Source organism: Ranitomeya imitator, chromosome 2, assembly GCF_032444005.1.
Source record: "Ranitomeya imitator isolate aRanImi1 chromosome 2, aRanImi1.pri, whole genome shotgun sequence".
In the NCBI taxonomy this organism is placed as follows: domain Eukaryota; kingdom Metazoa; phylum Chordata; class Amphibia; order Anura; family Dendrobatidae; genus Ranitomeya; species Ranitomeya imitator.
Genome location: NC_091283.1, coordinates 103,497,913 through 103,520,575, shown reverse-complemented (window position 1 = coordinate 103,520,575; position 22,663 = coordinate 103,497,913). Strand labels below are relative to the sequence as shown.

The following is a 22,663-nucleotide window of genomic DNA, read 5'->3' as shown; positions in this document are numbered from 1 at the left end:
TGTCCTCCACTAATAAACAGCAAAATGTGATCTCTATGTATCCATCTATACACAGGCTGGATGGTTACACCCGCATGTGTCATAGTAATGCTAATTATTTGTCTTATGTTGCTCTACTTGAGTCTTTGTGTCTTTAATAGTTTGTTGCTTTTTCTATGTACTTTATTATGAGTGTCAATGTGCTTTTGATTAATGGTGTAAAAAGTCCCTTCATTACTTCTCTATATTTCCCCATATTTGTGTTTTAACAAAGTCTACTTATGTGCATTTCAGCATTGCTTACAGCTGGTGCTCACCATTAAAGGGGAAGTTCGCTAATGGGTGGTTTCAACATACAGAGTTTCTTGGAAAAATGTAGTTTTTGATGTAATCCTTTTAGCCAAAGTCAGAAGTAGAAGAGAAGTCGTTTCTTCATGTTTCCTTTTTAAATCTAATTTTAGCGTTGGCTGAAGAAACTGCTTGAAAAACTCAAAAACTAGGGCTTTTTTTTTAAGTGCTGTATTTGGAGCAACCCTGATGCTATGTGCACAGTCTTTTTTTTTTTTTTTTTTTCTTTGTTTTTGGAGCAGAAACTCAAATGATCTGGGGCGTTTCTGTTCCAGAACCTCCTTGAAAGACTGTGTGCACATTTTTAAGGAGTTTTATGGTGTGTATCTGCTCCAAAGCCTTAAAAATGCTTGAAATACTCTTCCTATTAAGTCAAGTGTTGATACACTTTTCTGTTTACATGTTCAGGTTTTTAAGCCATTTACTTTTTTTCTTTGGAATTTGACAAAAAGACTGGTGGGGAAAAAAGCGTATGTTGAGGATTCGCAGCAGTTTTCCATTTAGTTCACAGTACCATGTAAACCAAAATCAGCAGTGCCCAAATTCCGCGTGGAAATGCTGCGTTGTATTTTCCGCAGCATGTCAATTCTTTGTGCGTATTTCACAGCGTTTTATACCTGCTCCTCAATAGGAATCCACAGGTGTAAAACCAAAGGTGGAGTCCGCACAAAGAACGCTGTAAATCTGCGGGTAATCAGCAGGTAAAACGCAGTGCATTTTACCTGCCGATTTTTCAAAAACTGAGTGGAAAAATCCGCCACGTGGGCACATAGCCTTCAGGTGGATTCCTTCATGAAATTGAGTCCAAATTTGACATTTTGTGTCAAAATGCTGCAAAAAAATGATTTTAAGGGTGTGTTCACATGACTAATGCTGACGGCAGACCAACCAAGATTTTCCTAGGTGAAGTTGCTAAGGGCAAAATCCGGTGATCTTTTTACTGAAGCGGCTTCCCTGTCGTTTTTGCAGTGTCTCCCCTGCTGGGGTCTGTTCCCTATACTTTCAAATATAAACAGCAGGGAGTTTCCAAACCAAGCCACAGGAAAAATTTTCTTTTAACCACTTCTCGGTCTCTGAGGCCACGTGCACACGGTGAGTTTTTGATGTTGCAGCATTTCTGCACCTATTGCTTTTCTTCTTTCTTCATTGTGTTTTGATGCTGTGTTTTGTTTTTTTTTTTTGTTTTTTTTTTCCACTTTTTTTTTATACTTCCTATTTTGTTTTGACAAATCTTTACTGATAGTCAGGAGCTGATTACATATGTTTTTTTTTTTTTTTTTATTTATTTTGTTTTTAAATGTGGATTTTCCATATATAAGTGAAAATCGGCACAAAAACTCGGTGAACCAGTAAGAGACATTGACATGTTGCTGATTTCAAACACGTATTAACGCAGTTAACTCAACAAAAAAAAGACTAAAAACATATAAGAATAGTAAAAACTCTTCAAAAAAGCAACATTTCCTCACGCTGTCACCACTTGAAAAACGTATTGTTTGAGCACCTCAAAGAAAAGCTACGCAGGAGATATATATATATATATATATATACTTTTTATGCCAATGCAAAAAAAAAATGGCAACGCATAAAATAAGTACTTGTCTTATGCATGCCAAAAAAATGATTGAATGCATATGTGACATTCGTACTTGTGAACGGAACTTAAAGGGACACTGTCACCTGAATTTGGAGGGAACAATCTTCAGCCATGGAGGTGGGGTTTTTGGGTGTTTGATTCACCCTTTCCTTACCCGCTGGCTGCAATATTGGATTGAAGTTCATTCTCTGTCCCCCGTAGAACACTCCTGCGCAAGGCAAGATTGCCTCGTGCAGGCATGTACTACGGAGGACAGAGAATTAACTTCAATCAAATATTGCAGCCAGCATGCAGCCAGCGGGTAAGGAAAGGGTGAATCAAACACCCCAAAACCCCGCCTCCATGGCTTAAGATTGTTCCCTCCAAATTCAGGTGACAGTGTCCCTTTAAGGCTATGTTCCCACGATGAGTTTTTGGCAACTTTTTTTTTTACTTGTAGCTTTAAAAAAAAAAAAAAGCACAATCTGCTTTATTGACTAGGTGAAAAAAATCTGCAGCATCAAAAGCTCACTGTGGGAACATAGCCCAAATCGTGTGGTTCATTTAATATTTTTTCAGTATGTTTTTTTCTATTTTCATCTTATGTGACACTATGTAGCTACGTAATATATACAAGCAAAATGAATAATTATCAACATCGTTAAGCAGAAACCTACTTTCTTTTTTTTTTTTTTTTTTACTAAATGCTACTAAAAACGAGTGTAATCACAATAACATTTTCTATTTTCCTGTTAAATAACTTGTCATCGGTTACAGTAAGTTAACATTTCTCAGTCATTCTTCTTGTGTCCAGTAGGTGTCCTCAGACTATTACTGACCCTTTTCTCCTGCATTATAGGGACTTTTGTGGAAATCCCTGATCTGGATTTACTTAGGGCAGTGGTCACATGGGATATATTGTTTTACCAGAGACCACACACATTGTGATGATTACCTTTTTTTTTTTTTTTTTATTTTATTTTTTTACAAGTTTTAATGTATATTTTAGCATTAGCGGTTTGCTGTAGTAACTGTGGCAGCTGAAATAATTGCTAAAGACTGGCTATATATGCGTTTAATAAGTTAACATTGCATTACTCGCTTTTTTAGCAGCTTTAGGAAAATTACATTATTTCTAAGCATTATCCAAAATCCTAAATTATTTCTAATTTGCAATGAAAAAAAAATTATATAAAAGGGGTGTCCCCCAGCTGATTTTATAAAAATAAAATTAAAAATAAATAGTCTTAAAAGTAATAAACGGGCACAGTGACCCTTCAGCACCCATGTAGGTCTCGAATGGCCACTCTGAGGGTCTGCTACATTCAGACGTTACTTTCTCTCTATGCTTCACAGTATAGAGTAAAAGACGCTGGCGGCGCAACTGCAAAAAATAGCGCCAAAGCTGCCGGTGTTTTCCTGTAGCTGTACTTGCCGTGTGCACGTAGCCTAAGGAATGCTTCTTCTTTGGAGAGGATTTTTTTTTTCTTGTTTCCTAAATTGGCATTACAAATTTTTGTTTTGTAGTGTACTTATTAATTTTAACCCCTTCAAGACCCAGCCTATTTTGACCTTAAAGACCTTGCCGTTTTTTGCAATTCTGACCAGTGTCCCTTTATGAGGTAATAACTCAGGAACGCTTCAACGGATCCTAGCGGTTCTGAGATTGTTTTTTCATGACATATTGGGCTTCATGTTAGTGGTAAATTTAGGTCAATAAATTCTGCATTTATTTGTGATAAACACGGAAATTTGGCGAAAATTTTGAAAATTTCGCAATTTTCACATTTTGAATTTTTATTCTGTTAAACCAGAGAGATATGTGACACAAAATAGTTAATAAATAACATTTCCCACATGTTTACTTTACATCAGCACAATTTTGGAAACAAAATTTTTTTTTTGTTAGGAAGTTATAAGGGTTAAAATTCGACCAGCGATTTGTCATTTTTACAACGAAATTTACAAAACCATTTTTTTTAGGGACCACCTCACATTTGAAGTCAGTTTGAGGGGTCTATATGGCTGAAAATACCCAAAAGTGACACCATTCTAAAAACTGCACCCCTCAAGGTACTCAAAACCACATTCAAGAAGTTTATTAACCCTTCAGGTGCTTCACAGCAGCAGAAGCAACATGTGAGGAAAAAATGAACATTTAACTTTTTAGTCACAAAAATTATCTTTTAGCAACAATTTTTTTTTATTTTCTCAATGGTAAAAGGAGAAACTGAACCACGAAAGTTGTTGTCCAATTTGTCCTGAGTACGCTGATACCTCATATGTGGGGGTAAACCACTGTTTTGGCGCACGGCAGGGCTTGGAAGGGAAGGAGCGCCATTTGACTTTTTGAATCAAAAATTGGCTCCACTCTTTAGCGGACACCATGTCACGTTTGGAGAGCCCCCGTGTGCCTAAAAATTGGAGCTCCCCCACAAGTGACCCCATTTTGGAAACTAGACGCCCCAAGGAACTTATCTAGATGCATAGTGAGCACTTTGAACCCCCAGGTGCTTCACAAATTGATCCGTAAAAAAGAAAAAGTACTTTTTTTTTCACAAAAAAATTCTTTTAGCCTCAATTTTTTCATTTTCACATGGGCAACAGGATAAAATGGATCCTAAAATGTGTTGGGCAATTTCTCCTGAGTACACCAATACCTCACATGTGGAGGTAAACCACTGTTTGGGCACATGGTAAGGCTCGGAAGGGAAGGAGCGCCATTTGACTTTTTGAATGAAAAATTATTTCCATCGTTAGCGGACACCATGTCACGTTTGGAGAGCCCCTGTGTGCCTAAACATTGGAGATCCCCCAGAAATGACACCATTTTAGAAACTAGACCCCCAAAGGAACTAATCTAGATGTGTGGTGAGGACTTTGAACCCCCAAGTGCTTCACAGAAGTTTATAACGCAGAGCCATGAAAATAAAAAAAAAAATTATTTTCTCAAAAATGATCTTTTAGCCTGCAATTTTTTATTTTCCCAAGGGTAACAGGAGAAATTTGACCCCAAAAGTTGTTGTCCAGTTTCTCCTGAGTACGCTGATACCCCATATGTGGGGGTAAATCACTGTTTGGGCACATGCCGGGGCTCGGAAGTGAAGTAGTGACGTTTTGAAATGCAGACTTTGATGGAATGCTCTGTGGGCGTCACGTTGCGTTTGCAGAGCCCCTGATGTGGCTTAACAGTAGAAACCCCCCACAAGTGACCCCATTTTGGAAACTAGACCCCCAAAGGAACTTATCTAGATGTGTGGTGAGCACTTTGAACCCCCAAGTGCTTCATAGAAGTTTATAATGCAGAGCCGTGAAAATAATAAATACGTTTTCTTTCCTCAAAAATAATTATTTAGCCCAGAATTTTTTAATTTTCCCAAGGGTAACAGGAGAAATTTGACCCCAATATTTGTTGTCCAGTTTCTCCTGAGTACGGTGATACCCCATATGTGGGGGTAAACTACTGTTTGGGCACATGCCGGGGCTCAGAAGGGAAGTAGTGACTTTTGAAATGCAGACTTTGATGGAATGGTCTGCGGGTGTCACGTTGCGTTTGCAGAGCCCCTGGTGTGCCTAAACAGTAGAAACCCCCCACAAGTGACCCCATTTTAGAAACTAGACCCCCCAAGGAACTTATCTAGATATGTGGTGAGCACTTTGAACCCCCAAGTGCTTCACAGACGTTTACAACGCAGAGCCGTGAAAATAAAAAATCATTTTTCTTTCCTCAAAAATTATGTTTTAGCAAGCATTTTTTTAGATTCACAAGGGTAACAGGAGAAATTGGACCCCAGTAATTGTTGCGCAGTTTGTCCTGAGTATGCTGGTACCCCATATGTGGGGGTAAACCACTGTTTGGGCACACGTCAGGGCTCGGAAGTGAGGGAGCACCATTTGACTTTTTGAATACGAGATTGGCTGGAATCAATGGTGGCGCCATGTTGCGTTTGGAGACCCCTGATGTGCCTAAACAGTGGTAACCCCTCAATTCTACCTCCAACACTAACCCCAACACACCCCTAACCCTAATCCCAACTGTAGCCATAATCCTAATCACAACCCTAACCCCAACACACCCCTAACCACAACACTAACCCCAACACACCCCTAACCCTAACCACAACCCTAATTCCAACCCTAACCCTAAGGCTATGTGCCCACGTTGCGGATTCGTGTGAGATATTTCCGCACCATTTTTGAAAAATCTGCGGGTAAAAGGCACTGCGTTTTACCTGCGGATTTCCAGTGTTTTTTGTGCGGATTTCACCTGCGGATTCCTATTGAGGAACAGGTGTAAAACGCTGCGGAATCCGCACAAAGAATTGACATGCTGCGGAAAATACAACGCAGCGTTCCCGCGCGGTATTTTCCGCACCATGGGCACAGCGGATTTGGTTTTTCATATGTTTACATGGTACTGTAAACCTGATGGAACACTGCTGCGGATCCTCAGCCAAATCCGCACCGTGTGCACATAGCCTAATTCTAAAGGTATGTGCACACGCTGCGGAAAACGCTGCGGATCCGCAGCAGTTTCCCATGAGTGTACAGTTCAATGTAAACCTATGGGAAACAAAAATCGCTGTACACATGCTGCGGAAAAACTGCACGGAAACGCAGCGGTTTACATTCCGCAGCATGTCACTTCTTTGTGCGGATTCCGCAGCGGTTTTACAACTGCTCCAATAGAAAATCGCAATTGTAAAACCGCAGTGAAATGCGCAGAAAAAAACGCGGTAAATCCGCAGCGGTTTAGCACTGCGGATTTATCAAATCCGCAGCGGAAAAATCCGCAGAGGACCAGAATACGTGTGCACATACCGAAACCCTAACCCTAACCCTAACCCTACCCCTACCCCTACCCCTACCCCTACCCCTACCCCTAACCCTACCCCTAACCCTACCCCTAACCCTAGCCCTACCCCTAACCCTAACCCTATTCTAACATTAGTGGAAAAAAAAAATTTCTTTATTTTTTTTATTGTCCCTACCTATGGGGGTGACAAAGGGGGGGGGTCATTTATTTTTTTTTTTTATTTTGATCACTGAGATAGATTATACCTCAGTGATCAAAATGCACTTTGGAACGAATCTGCCGGCCGGCAGATTCGGCGGGCGCACTGCGCATGCGCCCGCCATTTTGGAAGATGGCGGCGCCCGGGAGAAGACGGACGGGACCACGGCTGGATCGGTAAGTATGATAGGGTGGGGGGGGACCACGGGGGGGGGGGGGAATCGGAGCACGGGGGGGGGAATCGGAGCGCGGGAGGGGTGGAACGGAGCGCGGGGGGCGTGGAACGGAGCACGGGGGGGCTGGAATGGAGCACGGGGGGGTGGAACGGAGCACGGGGGGGGGGTGGATCGGAGTGCAGGGGGGGTGATTGGAGCACGGGGGGGTGATTGGAGCACGGGGGGAGCGGACACGAGCACGGGGGGGAGCGGAGCACAGGGCGGAGGGGAGCCGGAGCAGTGTACCGGCCAGATCGGGGGGCTGCGGGGGCGATCGGTGGGGTGGGGTGGGGGCACACTAGTATTTCCAGCCATGGCCGATGATATTTCAGCATCGGCCATGGCTGGATTGTAATATTTCACCCGTTATAATGGGTGAAATATTACAAATCGCTCTGATTGGCAGTTTCACTTTCAACAGCCAATCAGAGCGATCGTAGCCACGAGGGGGTGAAGCCACCCCCCCTGGGCTAAACTACCACTCCCCCTGTCCCTGCAGATCGGTTGAAATGGGAGTTAACCCTTTCACCCGATCTGCAGGGACGCGATCTTTCCATGACGCCGCATAGGCGTCATGGGTCGGAATGGCACCGACTTTCATGACGCCTACGTGGCGTCATGGGTCGGGAAGGGGTTAAAGGTGAAATTTTTTTTTTTTTTTTTTTTTAAATCACCTAGATCTTAAGAGATTCCTTTATCGTGGTATACAATTTCTCCAAGAATCCTCTCTGCTTTCCTGAAAATAAAAATGAAAAAGCCTGTAGTCACTGGAGACAGCAGACAGTTTGCCAGGATTACTGTCCGCTCTTTGTTCCTTGATGAATGTGTATATACGCACACGCACAGCGTCGGACTGGAGCACCTTGGGCCCACCAGAGAAAATCATTCTTGGGGCCCACTATGTAGCTACATAGAAATAGATACAAGACCACCAATTGTGCGGTAAAAAGCGCTAATATCAGGGTATAATATAAGGTAGTTCACGTCTTAATAATGTAGCAAGGGTTGGGGTAGCCCCCTCACAGAATATAATGTAGCCCCCCAGGGCCGTATTTAGAGTTTCTGCTGCCCTAGGCACTTTTAGTGCTGCCTCCCCTTTTGGTGAGTATGACACTATCGGCAGTGACTTTGGCAAGAATCGCTGATGTGAAAGTCGCCTTTTGCAGCAGATCGGGCAGTTTTTCTGCATCTGCCGCGTAACGGATCACTTACGGCAACACTGCGTTCGGCCTCATTCATTCCCTATGGGATTTGCGGCACTTGCCGTGATCTGGCAAATGCGGTACCATACCTCCCAACTTTTGAAGGCAAAGACGTATAACGTTTGCGGCGCGCGTAGTGCGCCGCGGCAAATTTTAGTCCACGGCTCTGACAAGACCCATTTCACAACTAGTCACACCCATATCCACGTCCCAACCACAGCCATTTAGCACTGCTGATCACACTGTTTTATATACAATAATTATAAGCAAACAAAAATATGGCCACACAGTGCTCCATACTGTATAATGGCCACACATGATGCTCCATACTGTATAACGGCCACACATGCTCCATACTGTATAATGGCCACACACAGTTCTTCATACTGTATAATGGCCACACATGATGCTCCCTCCATAGTGTATAATGGCCACACATTGCTCCATACTGTATAATGGCCAGACAGTGCTCCATACTGTATAATGACCACCAACACATAGTGCTCCATAGTGTATAACGGCCACACATGATGCTCAATACTGTATAATGTCCATTGGCCACAAATGATGCTCCATACTGTATAATGGCCACACATGATGCTCAATACTGTATAATGATCCCCCCCCTCCTGTATGCATGGCTCATCTCCCTCCTATCCCATATACATAGCTCATATTACCCCCTCCTGTATGCATGACTCATATCTCCCCATGTATGCATGGCTCATATCCCCCACCCCCTATGCATGGCTCATATCCCCCCCCTGTATGAATGGCTTATATTCCCCCCCCCCTGTATGAATGGCTCATAGTCCGCCCCTGTATGCATGGCTCATAGTCCGCGCCCCTGTATGCATGGCTCATAGTCCGCGCCCCTGTATGCATGGCTCATAGTCCGCGCCCCTGTATGCATGGCTCATAGTCCGCGCCCCTGTATGCATGGCTCATAGTCCGCGCCCCTGTATGCATGGCTCATAGTCCGCGCCCCTGTATGCATGGCTCATAGTCCGCGCCCCTGTATGCATGGCTCATAGTCCGCGCCCCTGTATGCATGGCTCATAGTCCGCGCCCCTGTATGCATGGCTCATAGTCCGCGCCCCTGTATGCATGGCTCATAGTCCGCGCCCCTGTATGCATGGCTCATAGTCCGCGCCCCTGTATGCATGGCTCATAGTCCGCGCCCCTGTATGCATGGCTCATAGTCCGCGCCCCTGTATGCATGGCTCATAGTCCGCGCCCCTGTATGCATGGCTCATAGTCCGCGCCCCTGTATGCATGGCTCATAGTCCGCGCCCCTGTATGCATGGCTCATAGTCCGCGCCCCTGTATGCATGGCTCATAGTCCGCGCCCCTGTATGCATGGCTCATAGTCCGCGCCCCTGTATGCATGGCTCATAGTCCGCGCCCCTGTATGCATGGCTCATAGTCCGCGCCCCTGTATGCATGGCTCATAGTCCGCGCCCCTGTATGCATGGCTCATAGTCCGCGCCCCTGTATGCATGGCTCATAGTCCGCGCCCCTGTATGCATGGCTCATAGTCCGCGCCCCTGTATGCATGGCTCATAGTCCGCGCCCCTGTATGCATGGCTCATAGTCCGCGCCCCTGTATGCATGGCTCATAGTCCGCGCCCCTGTATGCATGGCTCATAGTCCGCGCCCCTGTATGCATGGCTCATAGTCCGCGCCCCTGTATGCATGGCTCATAGTCCGCGCCCCTGTATGCATGGCTCATAGTCCGCGCCCCTGTATGCATGGCTCATAGTCCGCGCCCCTGTATGCATGGCTCATAGTCCGCGCCCCTGTATGCATGGCTCATAGTCCCCGCCCCTGTATGCATGGCTCATAGTCCCCCCCCCCCCCCCCTGCATGGCTCATATTCCCCCTCCCCCCCCCTGCATGGCTCATATTCCCCCCTGTATGCAGGCTTTTCTCTCCGCACCCGCTCCTGCTCGGCGCGCCGGCTTATGTCCTCCTTCCTCCCCCCCGTCCCTCCGTCCCTCATACTCACCTGTCCCACTGCACGGCCGTGCCAACATCCCTCCCTCGCGCTCTGTCCCAACTCCTGGCGGCGGCGCCGGCGCAGCACCTTCTTCCTGCTTGAGCGGTCATGTGACACCGTTCATTAAGATCATGAATATGCGCATATTCATGATCTTAATGAGCGGTGTCACGTGACCGCTCGTTCAGGACGAGCTGCAGTGCAGATGCTGAGACCATCGCTGGAGCAGGCAGGGTGAGTATTCAAGGGGGGGGCCCTGGAGCGGGGGGAGGCCCTGCCAGCAGGTGTCAGTGCAGGGCCCACCGGAGGATTCTCCGGTTCCCCGGTGGGCCAGTCCGAGCCTGCACACGCACACATTATTTCTGAAGTGCTGCCGTCATGGGGTCGGGTGATCATTTATAACCTCCTCACCGGTTATTTGCCTTCGCTAACGTGTACTTGTTTGGTGTAATCTTATACCAAGTTCAATTTCTCATATTGTGTAAGGAAAGTTATAGGCCTCATATTTCTACAGTTGTGTGGTTCGGTGTCAAGTGTTGCATTTCCGGACTTTGCTTTGGATGTGCTCCCTTTTTGTTACTTATTATTATGAAATACCCCTTTCATGCCCCATAGAGTATTGTTTTCTGTAACACAGGATCTTCCAGGTGAGATTGAATGTGTTTCAATATTGTGACTATTCCCATAAGAAAATCAGACGTGTTTCTCAAACAATCCGAGACTTGGATTACAGGATATATGGACGAGTCCCAATACATATGGACGAATATTACATTTATTGTGATCTAATGGAGCAGATTTACAGTTTTTCCATGGACAAATAATGAGGATGCTGAGGATTTTAAAAAAAATCGAGTACAATCCTTTGTAAATATATTCTGCTGCACGTAAACGGGGTATGGGAAACTCGATTCAGTTAGGCTACGTTCACACTAGCATTATGCTAGTGTGCGTCGGGTTAGCGTCGGGCGACGCAGCGGCGACGCACGCGTCATGCGCCCCTATATTTAACATGGGGGACGCATGCGTTTTTGTTTGTTGCGTTGTGCGACGCATGCGTCTTTTTTGCCGCAAGCGTCGGACCAAGAAAACGCAACAAGTTGCATTTTTCTTGCGTCCGATTTTCGGCAAAAAACGACGCATGCGTCGCAAAACGCAGCGTTTTTGCGTGCGTGTTGCGTCGCCGACGCAGCGGCGCACAACGCTAGTGTGAACGTAGCCTTACGTCGGATGCAGATTTGAAGAGGATGTGGGAACTGAATTTGTGCCAATGTTCTCATCAAATTTTGTTACTTGCAGTTTTACCGTAACTTGTTGTGGTGCAAAAGTTTAAAATCCACATTGCTATGATTTTCCTGCAGTTCAAAGTGTGAACTGAATGTGACTGCAGAAAGTTCAACACAAAATCTGGAGATTTGCCAAGGACTTGCTGCAAAAAGATGAAATTGGTGGAAAATATGCATCCAAAATAATGGACCTGCAATGTGCGGGTTGGCTGCAGCCAAATCTATAATTGAAAAAATGCCACTTTGTAAATCTTGGAAATGTTTCTCTAAATTTGCGAGCGCAATTAAGGACAAATATTCAGTAATCTAGTTATGTATTTAATTGAACAGATGTGGTAAGACCGGGTTTACACATGTTTGCAACCTAATTTTCACATGTATTATCCCTCTCCTACTAAAAGAAACGGGAAAAAAAAATAAAACCACACACCTGTGCCTGCATCACGTGGAGACGTTATTTACATTCCATGGTAAAACTGAATTTACACCTAGTAGTTTTGTATGATCCATCAACTATCAATACGTCATGGCTATAATTAGCTGAGATATATCCACCTACAGTTTAATGCTTTACATTACTTGCCTGGATATTTTTTGATGGTCACATTATTATTTCCTTAGTATGTCTAGATTAAACCTTTTGTATGACTATGTAAATTCAGAACTCTTCTAGTGATTAGAAATATATATACGGTGTATATATATATATTTTTTTTTTTGACTATTGAAAATTGCCCTAAAGTTTGAGGGTTTGGGCACAGATTTTTGTAACACTGCCCCAACTAATATAGCCTATTCATGCAAGAAATATCTTGCCTAATTAAGGTTGTGGATAACTATTTCTAACGTATTGCAGAAGAATCTCTTCTAGTACGTTCATGTAAGGTTAAGTGCAAAAATGCGGCGGATATTCCGCTTGCTTAAAATTGGCGTCATTTTACATTGCCAGCATACTGCATGTCATTCTAAGAAATTGCATGCTGCATAAAATATCTGCTGGGTAAACAGACATGAGCTACGGGTTTAAAGGTGATCTGTCAGTAGGATTAACAATCCTAAGGCATCTGTATGGACATGTAGGTCATAGGAAGCTGAATAAAAGGAGACCTTTAATATATGCGATCCGTTGTCTTATTCTAGAGAAATTCATATCTATCTTATATGTAATTGAGCTGTTAAGATTTATGGGAAGTACATAGATGTCTCTGGGAATCTGCCTCTAGAGATTATTGTAAATGAAGAGGCCTTACTAGTGTGATCTGTAATGGCTGCTGAACTGATCTCGCTGCAGAGCTGTGTGTAATTATAACTAACACACTATAGCATTTATATTTATTTTACTCACTTATAGCACCATAAATTCCACACCGCTTTACAGACATCAGCATTAAAGGGAACCTGTCACCCCCCCCTCAGACGTTTGTAACTAAAAGAGCCACCTTGTTCAGCACAAATGCTGCATTCTGACAAGGTGGCTCTTTTAGTTATGATGCCTGCACACGCTGAAATAAATGATTATAAAATGTGCCCCCTCATACCGTGAAATCGTCCTGGGGGCGGGACATTCCTTCCTAATCAGACGCAGCACAGCCGTCATTCATACCCCCTTGGTGCCGCCTCCTCTTTCAGCATTATTGTAGCCTGCGCACGAAGTTTTTTTTTTTGTTTTGTTTTTTTTTGGCATGCGCAGTTGCGCTGCTTTTCGTACTTACAGCGCAGGCGCCGGGGACGATAATGCAGCAAGAAGAGGTGGAGCGCACAGGCCCGGAGTGACAGCTGTGCTGCGTCTGATTAGGAAGGAAAGCCCCGACACGGGATGATTTCAGGGTATGAGGGGGCACATTTTATAAATGTTTATTTCAGCGTGTGCAGGCATCATAACTAAAAGAGCCACCTTGTCAGAATGCAACATTTGTGCTGCACAAGGTGGCTTTTAGTTACAAACGTTACAAACGCCTGAGGTGGGTGACAGGTTCCCTTTAAGCACCTCTGCAGGTTCCTCTCTGCTTCAGCTTCCATCTCACAGGCCAGTGTTGCAATACAGCAGAGCTGTGGGAACTGCAGCAAATGTGTTTGAGATAAGGTTCAGTGCTACTGTTCTGTGTTAGTTATGTGTCTCACACTGGTAACTCTTCCTTTTATTTACAATAAGTCCTGGAGGCAGGTTATCAGGGAGATCTGTGCCCAGCATATAGTCCTGAACAGCTCATTTACATAAGAAAAACGTGGATTTTTTTGGAATTAGATGTCGGATCGCAGATATCATGTATCATTTTATTCCGCTTCCTATGACCTACATGCCCATACAGATGTATTAGGCTGCTGTCACACTGGCAGTATTTGGTCAGTATTTTACATCAGTATTTGTAAGCCAAAACCAGGAGTGGAACAATTAGAGGAAAAGTATAATAGAAACATATGCACCACTTCTGCATTTATCACCCACTCCTGGTTTTGGCTTACAAATACTGATGTAAAATACTGACAAATACTGCTAGTGACGGCAGCCTAAGGAGGGATGATCCTATTGACAGATTCCCAATAAGATCCACAGGATGCCTATTTAAGCTGCAGATATAGGGCGAGTTTCTGTTTTCGTAATATAAAGGGTGAAATGTGCAGCAAACCTGCAGTTTTCGCAATTATATCCACAGTGGTAAACGGCTTTTGATGGTATCACAGAGGGATCGCTACTTCCAGAGGCCCATGGTAAATAGCTTTTCATGGGAATCAAGTGATGTAAACCACACAGTGCCACCATGAAGTAACATATTCTTCCCGAAAAGCAATGACTCTAGAAGAGTATTACTGGATAATGCCACATGTGAAGAGGCATACTGCCATAGTTATTCAAAATAATTTTTACAGTTTTTTTTTTTTTTTTTTTTTTTTTTTTTAATAAATTAATATATGAAGAGGTTGTGTGCAGGCAATTGTATTAAGTATTCTTATTATGTTTTATATATAGTAGCACAATCATTCCACAGTGCTGTACAGACATCATTGCTGTCCCCTTTGGAGCAAACAACCTAAGTTCCCTATCAGTAGATCCACAGAAAATTTGCGTAAACACAGGGAAAACATAAACTCCTTGCAGATGTTGTTCTTTGGATTTAAACCCTGGTCCCCAGCAACAGTGCTAAATAGTGATGAGCGAATATACTCGTTACTCAAGATTTCCCAAGCACGCTCGGGGGTCCTCCGAGGTTTTTTTTTTTTTTTTCTTGTGCTTGGAGATTTAGTTTTCATCACCGCAGCTGAATGATTTACATCTGATAGCCAGCATAAGTACATGTGGGGATTCCCTAGCAACCAGACAACCCCCACATGTACTTATGCTGGCTAACAGATGTAAATCATTCAGCTGCAGCGATTGAAAACTAAATCTCCGAGCACTAAAAAATACTCAGAGGTCACCCGAGCATGTTTGGGAAATCTCGAGTAACGAGTATATTCGCTCATCCCTAGTGCTAAACCCTGAGCCCCCTGTGCTGCCCATACAACACAGACCAGAGCACAGAATCTTCTGGAGAACCTGTTTTTGTTATTATATATAATAAATCCACTACGTTAGGTGCGAAGTATCCAAGTCAGTATGGATATGTAAAATAGTACACTGCTTAGCTTTGGTTGGGGGATGTAAATTCCACTTTTTTTATTGTGTGGATCCAGATGTTCTAGAACAAATGAATTTCATATCTGTATGCTGGAATATGACTTGTATTTGGGCCCCAAAAGTGGGGCTGTGGAGTCTGTAAGCCAAACCTCTGACTCCACCAAAATGGGCTCCGACTCAGACTCCACAGCCCTGCCCAAAAGAAAGGTCCAATTGTTCTAAATACATATATTTTTGTTTTTAAGTGAAAACTTTTTTTCTCTCTCTCTGTTTAGAGGATGGGGTTTTGCCACGCAATGCTGGTATACGTATATATAGAAACAAGCCAGATATTGTGTGTCTGCGTGGTCCTGAAGTGACCTTCTGGGTGACCAGTTATCTGAGTCCTATGACGTGTATTGCTTAGATTTCAGTGTAATTCTACACTGGTAAGTGCCGACATCTTGCTTGTGGCACCACATGACCATAACATCCACTTCCTGACCTACAGCCAGGACTAGGTCAAAGGTCTCCACAAGAAAAAAGCAACTCCTGAGATCTTATTACTGTGTCAATAGGGGCGGCTGAATATCTGTAAATAGTTTATAGGAAGGGTGATCAGAAGGTGTGTGCTGTGTCGCACTCCCTAACTTTTATTATCTGCTAGTATTTATGGGGATAAGGTTACTACGCACACATCTTGTCTTTATTGCCAAGCTACAGTACATGACGATTACATGTGAGACTTTAAAGGATTTGTTGGTCCACCCAGCAATAAAATCACAATTCGGGTGGAGTTATGTCATCCACAGGGATAAATGTCCTGTAAAGTTTAAATTTGGCAGTGACCTAAGGCTATATTCACACTTTGCGGATTTTGCTGCGGATCCGCAGCGGATTTGACCGCTGCGGATCCGCAGCAGTTTCCCATGAGTTTACATTTCAATGTAAACCTATGGGAAACAAAAAACGCTGTACACATGCTGCAGAGAAATCCGCGCGGAAACGCTGCGGATTACATTCTGCAGCATGTCACTTCTTTTCTGCGGATTTTCAGCTGCTCCAATAGAAAACTGCAGTTGAAAATCCGCAGAAGAAAACGCAGTAAAAACCGCGATAAATCCGCAGTGAAAACGCGCTGCGGTTTTCACTGCGGATTTTGGAATTCTGCTGCGGAAAAATCCGCAGTGGAATCTGCAAAGTGTGAACATAGCCTAACCAATCTGGACTCTGCCGGCCATTTTGCTCTAATTTACTGGTTCATTGTATTGTAGCTTTCAGCATGCTTGTTTGTGGGCCCCCTGTCTCCTTACGAGCCTTCTCTTATGGTAGCTTATCTATCTCACCGAGAATAGAAAGATCGGTATTCCGACATCGAACATTCTGGATCCTTCTCTCCCCAAGATACCATTTGTTGGGTGAGAGTCGGGAGGCTCCTGTACACTAGTCTAATGTATATGAGGGTCCCTAAATCAAAGGAAGGGTCACATAGCTTTGTTAAAGTTGACCTATAATTTTGGCATAATAAAAATCTCCCTTCCTGTGCGGTATTTTACTAAATTAAATGAACCAAAAATCTGTCTTTTGCGCTACACTTATTTTGTTTTCGTCACGGACACTTTTTGCCAAACAGCATAAAACTCTTTTGAATCCCCTGAACGTTGGTAAACTATAGACGTCACATGTCCTGACACTGAAGATTTCCTAGTCTGCATGAATGCTATCTTTATCTGTAACATACTCCATGTATTCTAACAAGGGAGCCATAGTTTAATGATATATTTCATGTTTGGCTGCTGCTGCTCCACAGGAAATACCTAACTTTACACTGTCCAATATTCATTTACATCCCACTTAAGCCCACAAAAATGTCCAGCTTTTCAGCATTTGGTTTATAAATTAAAGCATCCCTGACTGACACCAAATTCTGCACTCTGTGCTTCTTCGTGTTTATAGGATTAGTTACTCTGCTGTTTTTCTTACATTCCTCTCTATAACTAAAGCTTTCGTGTCACCTCTTTCATGTCTGTTTTATGTGTGCTTTTTTAACTTTTGCCTTTTCAGGTGTTTTTATTTTATAGGTGTTAGCGCCCGATTTGTCAATTTCAACTTTTAAAGTTACATTTTGCATTAATGTATGCCTGGAAGAGATTTTTTTTTTTGCACGGCAGAAATGTTTACCTAAGGCCGGTTTCACACGTCAGTGATTCCGGTACGTGAGGTGACCGTTTCCTCACGTACCGGAGACACTGACTCACGTAGACACATTAAAATCAATGTGTCTCTGCACATGTCAGCGTGTTTTCACGGACCGTGTGTCCGTTTGGAAAACACGGAGACAAGTCAATGGGTCCATGTAAAACACATACCGCACACGGATGTTGTCCGTGTGCCGTGCAGGAGACGGCGCTACTGTAAGCGCTGTCCCCCCCCCCCCCCCCCTTCCTCCCGCGTGTGGTGCTGAAGCCCCATTCATTTCTTCTCTCCAGCAGCGTTCGCTGGAAAGAAGGAATTAACTTTTTTTTTAATTTTATTTTTGTTTTTAAAATAAAGTTGCCGGTAATCGGGCCCCCTCCCACCCCCTGTGCACCCGCCCGCTGGCATTAAAATACTTACCCAGCTCCCTCGGCGCTTACATCCTCTCAGCGTCGCTGCTTGTCCTGTATGAGCAGTCACGTGGTGCCGCACATTACAGTGATGAATATGCGGCTCCACCTCCCATAGGGGTGGAGCCGCATATTCATTACTGTAATAAGCGGCACCACGTGACCGCTCATATAGGAAGAGCTGCGACGCTGAGAGGATGCAAGCGCCGAGGGGCAAGTATTTTAATGCCAGCGGGCGGGCGCACAGAGGGTGGGAGGGGACAGATTACCTGCAACTTTATTTTAAAAACATAAATAAATAAATTCATTCCTTCTGTCCAGCGAACGCTGCTGGAGAGAACAAAAATGAATGGCGGCTTCAGCACCAGATGCAGGGGACAGCGCTTAACTGTAGCGCTGTCTCCTGCACGGTGCGTGTGGTACCCAGTCGGCACACGGATGCCGTGCGTGTGCCACACTGATGTGCCACGTGAGCACACGGACATGGATAATTCTGGTACCGATTTTTCCGGTACCGGAATTATCTGGACGTGTGAGACTGGCCTCAGGGTAAGTTCATAGAGGGCGTTTTTTTTTTTTTTCTGCAGCAAAACTTGATCATCTTGGCAGGAAAGAAGCTGCGCCAAAAAATGCAGGTTTAGGTGCGTTTTTTTGCGCTTTTTTAAAAATTGTTTTTCTTTGTACATGCCAATAAAGTTGAGTGCACACAGAGAAAAAAAAACTTCCTATAGATAGAATGAATAGATTGATACATTACCTGCGGTATCCTCTTCCCCGGAATTTTCCCACGGTGCAGAGGTTACGTCAGGTCAGGCTGTGAGGGAGCGCAGGCTCAGTGACGTCACCGCTAGTTACAGAGCCTGTGTCGGGAGCGGTCGCATTAGCAGCGCTCCTGGTTGTAAGCTTTATCTCCCCCAGATACTGCGTGGGACACTCGTTATATTGGACTACGACGGATCAGGGAATATACTTCTGTTTTTTTATTTTATTTTTATTTCAGAAGATCGATGGCTTCACTTGGAATGGCAGAATAGTAAAATGGTAAAACTGTGTGGTGTTTTATTTCATTAAAAGACTTTTCTTACTGTGTGTTTATTTAACGCTTTAATTCAGGGGTGTCAAACTGCATTCCTCGAGGGCCTCAAACCATGCGTGTTTTCAAGATTTCCTTAGCATTGCACAAGGTGCTGCAATCATTCTCTGCAGGTGATTAAATTATCACCTGTGCAATGCAAGGAAATCCTGAAAACATTACCTGTTTGCAGCCCTCGAGGAATGCAGTTTGACACCCCTGCTTAAATTACTATAGGATTAGTAATGGATAGGTGTCTTAGGCTACTTTCACACTAGCGTTTTTTTAAATCCGTCACAATGCGTCGTTTGCAGAAAAAACGCATCCTGCAAAAGTGCTTGCAGGATGCGTTTTTTCCCCATACACTTCTATTGACGACGGATTTGCACACTTCGCATCCGTCTTGCGACGAATGCGTCGTGCTTTGGCGGACCGTCGGGAGAAAAAAACCCTACATGTAACGTTTTTTTTTCTCCCGACGGACCGCTTTTTCCGACTGCACATGCGCGGCCGGAACTCCGCCCCCACCTCCCCGCACCTTACAATGGGGCAGCGGATGCGCCGGAAAAATGCATCCGCTGCCTCCATTGTGCAATGCAGCAAACGCTAGCGTCGGAATCTCTCCCCGACGCATTGCGACGGGGAGATTCCGACGCTAGTGTGAAAGAAGCCTTATTGACACCTCTCCATTACTAAGCTGGCTTAATGTCACCTTTCAATAGGAAGGTGACATTAACCCCTCAGTACCCTGCTTGCCACTGCTACAGGGCAAGTGGGAAGAGCCAGTCAAAGCGCCAGAATTGGCGCATCTGATAGATGTGCCTTTTCTGGGCGGCTGCGGGCTGCTATTTTTAGGCTGTGGGCCCATATCAATGGCCCCTTACCAGTCTGACAACACCAGCCCCCTGCTGTGAGCTTTAGCAAGGCTGGTTGTTAAAAACGGGGGGGACGCCACGCTGTTTTTTAAAAAATTATTTAAATTTAAAAAAAAAAAAAAAGTGAGGACCTCTCTATTCTTGATAACTAGCCTTGCTGAAGCTGACAGCTGGGGGTTGCAGCCCTCAGCTGTGAGTTTTGACTGGCTGGTTATTAAAAATAGGGGAGGGGGACCCACGCTCTGTGTTTTTTTTTTTTTTTTTTTTTTTTTTTAAATTCCACAGGTCTGCAACTAAAAAGCTGTTTGATTATTTTCATCTAATTTCCATGTATTTTGGTGTGCTGAAAATAAAAAAAAATATTGAAAAAAATCCTGGACGTCAGGATTTGCCACAAAATGCAATATTCTCTTCAAATGTAGCATATTTTTCTCAATTTTTGTTTTGTTTTTTATCTTCGGGTTTTGAAAGTCAAAATTACTATTAATTAATTCACATCAATGCATTGAAGATATACAATGCTAAAAAATATAACTTTCAAAGAAAAGAACTTTCTGAGTGAGCTAATGAAACCAGCATCAACATGTTGCAAGCTGAACGAGCAGGCTCTGACATGCCCGGGCCTGATTCAATTGTTTTATCTTGGTTCTCGCCTGTTCACACTTTTTCATCTCAGTTCGTGTTCGCTCGTCATATTCAACCGTGTTTCTCAAAACTAGTATTATGGCTCTGCGGAAGAGTATTAATTCGCCTGACAGTTTGTTACATTTGTGGTGAATATCCTCAAAAAGAAGGGTGGTTTGCATTTAAAGAGGTCGTAGAGAAATTTTTAGGCAATAACAAAGACCCTAACTACAAAAAAATCGTCGGACGAATGCTGAAGGCATTTCAAGCTTTATGTTGCCTGATGAGTTTGAAAGTGCATTTCCTCCATTCCCACCTTGACAACTTTCCTGAAAATTTGGAAGCTGTGAGTGAAGAGCAAGGTGAACGATTCCACCAGGACATTAAAGAGATGGAAAGTAGACACCAGGGAAGATGGAGCATTACAATGATGGCAGACTACTGTTGGACGCTTCAGAGAGACATTCCAGATGCTACTCACAAGCGTAAATGTACCAAGAGAAGCCTCACAGTGAAGAAGAATCGATTTTAGGGTGTTAGTGAGCTCATTGCAGTTAAAAAAATGATTTTCATGAAACATTTGTAATTAATTTTGAGTCTATTTTCATTTATTTTGGGGTATTGTCTCATTTAACATAGTTATTATTATTATTTATTGTTATAGCTCCATTTATTCCATGGCGCTTTACATGTGAGGAGGGGTATACATAATAAAAACAAGTACAATAATCTTAAACAATACAAGTCACAACTGGTACAGGAGGAGAGAGGACCCTGCCCGCGAAGGCTCATAGTTACCGGAGGTCATTTTCGGATTCAGCGCACTTAAAAACATAAAGCTCACGTGGAATAACCAAAACAGCTCTTGAAATTTTTTTTTTTTTTGCAGACCTGTGTATAGCGCAGGAGTGGCTAATGAAAACACCCATCCGACGCTCCTGCTGTCACTGTAATTAGTGACTGTATGTGTCAGATGATGGGAGCAGTAGTCCCATCAGCTGACACCAGGGACCGGAGGTGAAGTTTATACCTCCGATCACAGAAGACAGCAGGAGCTGCGGCTCTCTGACCAGCGGGGATGATTTCCCCGCCGATCAGAAGCGGTGTTTGCGGCACTATCATGAATATGACAGCGTGTCAAACACTGTTATGTCGGACCCCCAATTCAAGTGAATGGGGTTTTGGTCCGCTCTGATGGATGACAGGCTGCATGGATGCATCATACAGCCTGCCATCTAGATGTAGCCGAGCAGAGTGTGACTTCACATCCGGCTGTCCTTGACTTTTCTGCAGCAAATACGTCAACCTGCGTATTTGCAGCGTTTTTTTTCACCATCCATTCAAGTCAAATGGGTGCAAAACGCTGGAAAATCGCTGAAAGTGACATGCCCTATGTCCAAAAAGCGCAGCAAAGCACAAAATACTGATCACACAAAAAACCAATGTGTGTGTGTGTGTATGAGACTTCTGAAATATCATAGGCTCTGCTGGTATTGTAAAAAGCAGCTGAAAATTATCAAAAAAGCAGCAAAAAAAAAACGCAGCAAAAACACCCTGTTGAACTTACCTTAAGGGTATGTTTCCACGTTCAGGAAACGCAGCATGCTTGACGCTGCATAGAGACGCAGCGTCAAACACGAAGCGTCCAGATGTTAGAGCATAGTGGAGGGGATTTAATAAAATCCCGTCTCCACTATGCGTGGTAACACGCATCCGGCGGCCCTGCGATTCCAGACATGCGGCGCGTCTTTTTAGATCGCAGCATGTCCATTTATAACACAGGGCCCTGAGTGTGGGGTGCGATGATACCGGATGTGTGCAATGAACACATCCGGCATCATCGCGTCCAAACCACTGGCCATCCTGAACGTGGACACGTACCCTTAATGTTAGTTGGTTGCAAATTTTTAACAGAACATGTGTCTCTTTACTATAACATGGTGCAAAAAAGGTTAAGGACAAAAATAGAACCTTTTTTATTTTGTGTAAAATCCCTGGACAACATGTAAAGTTTTGAAAAATTTGCGCTCCAAAAAGTTAATGAATACCACAAGACAGAAAAAGCAAGGTAACGAAGTAAGGAAAAAAATAGAGCCCCAAAGCCATGTTCACACAGTATTTTCTTTTCATGAGGCATGCTATACCCAAAATGTTTTTAAATGAAAAGTCGCTTCAAGGAATGCTTCATTTTGGAATTGTTTTTTTTTTCCTTTGACTCGTTTTTTGCAGTTTTCTGATGCAAGTGTTTAGTTTGGAGAAGTTTCCATCAGGT

The 22,663-nt window shown here is 43.8% G+C and overlaps 1 protein-coding gene across 2 annotated transcripts in view; it reads left to right on the top strand.

Annotated features, from left to right (window-relative positions):
- Positions 1 to 22,663, top strand: part of KIAA1210 (KIAA1210 ortholog) — a 149,467-nt gene that overhangs the window by 2,158 nt on the left and 124,646 nt on the right. The window contains exon 2 of one of the 2 annotated variants that reach the window (XM_069747085.1): positions 1,297 to 1,419. The exons of the other annotated variant lie outside the window; for it this stretch is intronic. The gene's annotated coding sequence lies outside the window, so the exon portion shown is untranslated. The remainder of the gene's footprint in view (positions 1 to 1,296; positions 1,420 to 22,663) is intronic. 2 annotated transcript variants of the gene reach the window in all.